General features: G+C 39.6%; 1 pseudogene; it reads right to left on the bottom strand.

Moving 5' to 3' along the window:
- Positions 1–494: 494 nt before the first annotated feature.
- Positions 495–814, bottom strand: LOC101647017 (annotated as a pseudogene).
- Between the last annotated feature and the right edge of the window lie 2,346 nt (positions 815–3,160).

Here is a 3,160-nt window from a genome sequence, read left to right as displayed (position 1 = left end):
GTTAACTTTGTGCTGAATTCCTGGAAAAATGAATATATAAGTGTAATCATTGGGCCTTAAAACCAATTAATTGGCTTTAATTTTATTTGTTTTACACCTTCCCTGGTTTTAAACAATGCTAATATAGTCATCAAATAAGTATGTGATGATAAGCAAATAAAATATATACCAGAGGGAATGAAAAGCTTATCTTATAATGTGGCCCAGGAACTATTACCACAACTTCTTCTTCTTGTTTTGTAATGAAAATCAGATTTATTACATCAAGTAATAAATACATACAAAGATGCAAACAACTTGGGAGTCCTAACCCACTGAGAAGTCTACCTTCAACTCAGGAGAGGGCAGGTTCACAATCTAGTGAACTACGGCAGGTAAATGGGGAGTGGAAGGGACAGAAAGAGTCAGTACTTTGAAAACAAAGGAAATAGGGGCGACTCGCCGTCACTTCTCATCTTGGGAGAAGATGGAACACCCTGAAGACGCCCCGGGCCCTAGAACCTGGCATTTCGCTCCGTCTCGGCCAAGCCCTCTCGGACTAGTCATCGGGCGTGAATGATGCCTCGCTTCAGCCTCTCCATGGCACTTTTGCTCCCCGCGTTGGTGGGTCTGATCTCCTTCCCCAGCTCTTCCAGGATGGCCAGCAGCTCGGCGGTACCTGACTGTTCCCTGTGCCCCGGGTGTACCCGAGGGACGGTGGCCTGCAGTCACTCAGCAGCTGGCGGGACTGCGAGGACGTTGCCATGCTGGTCGAAGAATGGACACTTCTGGCCATGCTGAGGGCAGTGGCGGGCATCTGTGCGTTCAAGTTCATCCCGGGTCCTGCAAACTTTCTGCAGCCTGGCCAGGGAGGGGCGGCCCCTGCCCACTCCAACGTCCCAGCGTCAGGGCTCCACCCGCCAGCAGCGCCCCGCTATCCACAACTTCTGTGAAACAGTGAAGGTGGCTGCCATGTTCTGCTCTGATTCAAACCTTTGATTCAGAATTTGTGCCTCAGAGGGGTTGAAATGCAGATTGGAAATGACTGATGAACATTTTGGAAATATTAGGTCTTTGGCTTTTTTTATGATGGCACATGAAGGTGTTGTTGATATTGCAATTAGGAGATAATAAAGTAATCGTACAAGAGTCAAATAATAATAAAGACATTTACTACAAACGATTATTCTTGGTAGGTACTGTCCAGTCAGTTCCAATTCATAGCAACCTTATGTACAATAGAACAAAACACTACCCAGTCCTACAACATCTTCACAATGGTTATTTTGTTTGAGCCCATTTTTTTATTCACCATGTCAATCCTTCTTTCTAGGGCCTTGCTCCACTACATTATTAAGCCTGACATTGTTCTCCAGTGACTAGTCTCTCTTGATAACATGTACCAGTGTATGAGAAGATGTCTCCCAAGCATTCAGGTTGTACTTCCAGGACAGATTTTTTTGTTCTAGGGGTTGTCTAGAGTACTTTCAATATTAGTCACCAACACTACAGTTCAAATGAATCCATTTTTCTCTGATTTTCTTTATACAATGTCTAATTTACTCATATGCAGCCAATGAAAAGACAATGACTTCTGTCAGAAACAACTTAGACCTCAAAGCAACAAACTTGCTTTGCAATATTTTAAAGAACTCTTGTGCAGCAGATTTATTGAATGGAATGTGCCTTTGATCTCTTGACTGCTGCTTCCATGAGCATTGATTGTATAATCACGCAAGACAAAACCCTTGAAATCAGTTTTTCCCTCACTTATGATTTTACCCTTTGTTCCAGTTGTGAGCATCTTAGGTTTCTTTATATTGAGTTGTAATCCACGGTCTTAATCAGCAAGTCCTCCTTATTTTGAGCAAGAAAGGTTGTACTATTTGCACATCAAAGGTTGTTTATAAACCTTCCTCCAGTCCTGATGCCACAGTTTTCTTCATATAATCAGCTTCTCTGATTACTCGGTTCAGCATACAGATTGAATAAATATGATAAGAGGATACAACCCTGATGTACTCATTCCCTGCTTTTAAACCATAGAATATTCCCTTATTCTGTTTGCAGAATTGCTTAGTAATCCATGGAAAGGTTTCACATGAATTTAATGAAATGTTCTAGAATTCCCATTTTTCTAAATGCTATTCAGAGTTTGTTATTGTCTACACAGGCTGGTGTCTTTTCATAGTCAATGAAACACAAATATACATATTTCTAGTATCCTCCCTTTTGAGCCAAGATCTGTCTGACATCAGCAATGATGATACATCCTCCTCTGAATCTGGCCTGAATCACTGTCAGCTCCCTGTCAATGTACTGTTGCAACCATAGATGGATCATCTTCAGCAAAATTTTACTTGCATGTGATATTATTGATATTATTTTCTAATTTGAGCCTTCTGTTTCTTCACTTTTCTTTGGAATGTACAAATATGCATCTTTTCTAGTAAGTTGGCCAAGTAGACATCTTTCAAACCTTCTAGCATGGAGTAGAAAGTGCTTCCATTTTCTTCATCAGCTTGTTGAAACATTTCAATTGGTATTCAATAAATTCCTGGAACCTTGTTATTAGCTCATGTAAGAAGTGATAAAGCTTTCATCTAGGCTGAACTTCTTTCTTCAGTCCATTGGTTATATCTCAGATTTTTCCTATTGAAATGACTTAATGTCCATGAGTTCTTTTTGGTTCTGTGTATTCTTTTTTTCTTTGTTTGCCATTAGAATCTTTCAATATTACAACTTAAGGCTTCAATTTTTCTCTTTAATTCTTTCAGGTGTTTATATGCTGAGTGTGTACTTCCTTTTATGACAAAGTAATAATAATTTATAAACTATCAAGTGTTCATTGGGGAGTGGGGAGTTGGAGGGTGGTAAAATGAGGAGCTGATACCAAGGGCTCAAGTACAAAGCAAATGTTTTGAGAATGATGAGGGAAACAAATGTACAAAAGTGCTTGACACAATGGATGTATGTGCGGATTGTGATAAGAGTTGTACAAGCCGCCAATAAAATGATTAATTATTTAAGAAAATGGAGGAAAACCAAAATTTTCACTAACAGATGGAGAACTAAAAATTCTCTTTGGAGGAAGAAACTAAACTTTGTTATTCTAAACCACAGTGAAATATAAACAAGCCTAACTAATGCAAAGATGGTAGACACATTATTTCTCTAAAGC

Source organism: Echinops telfairi, unplaced genomic scaffold (assembly GCF_000313985.2).
Source record: "Echinops telfairi isolate 266 unplaced genomic scaffold, ASM31398v2 ScPeMD7_7401;HRSCAF=8416, whole genome shotgun sequence".
NCBI lineage: Eukaryota > Metazoa > Chordata > Mammalia > Afrosoricida > Tenrecidae > Echinops > Echinops telfairi.
The sequence above is the reverse complement of the archived record's forward strand: the minus strand, read 5'-3'. Positions and strand labels throughout refer to the sequence as shown.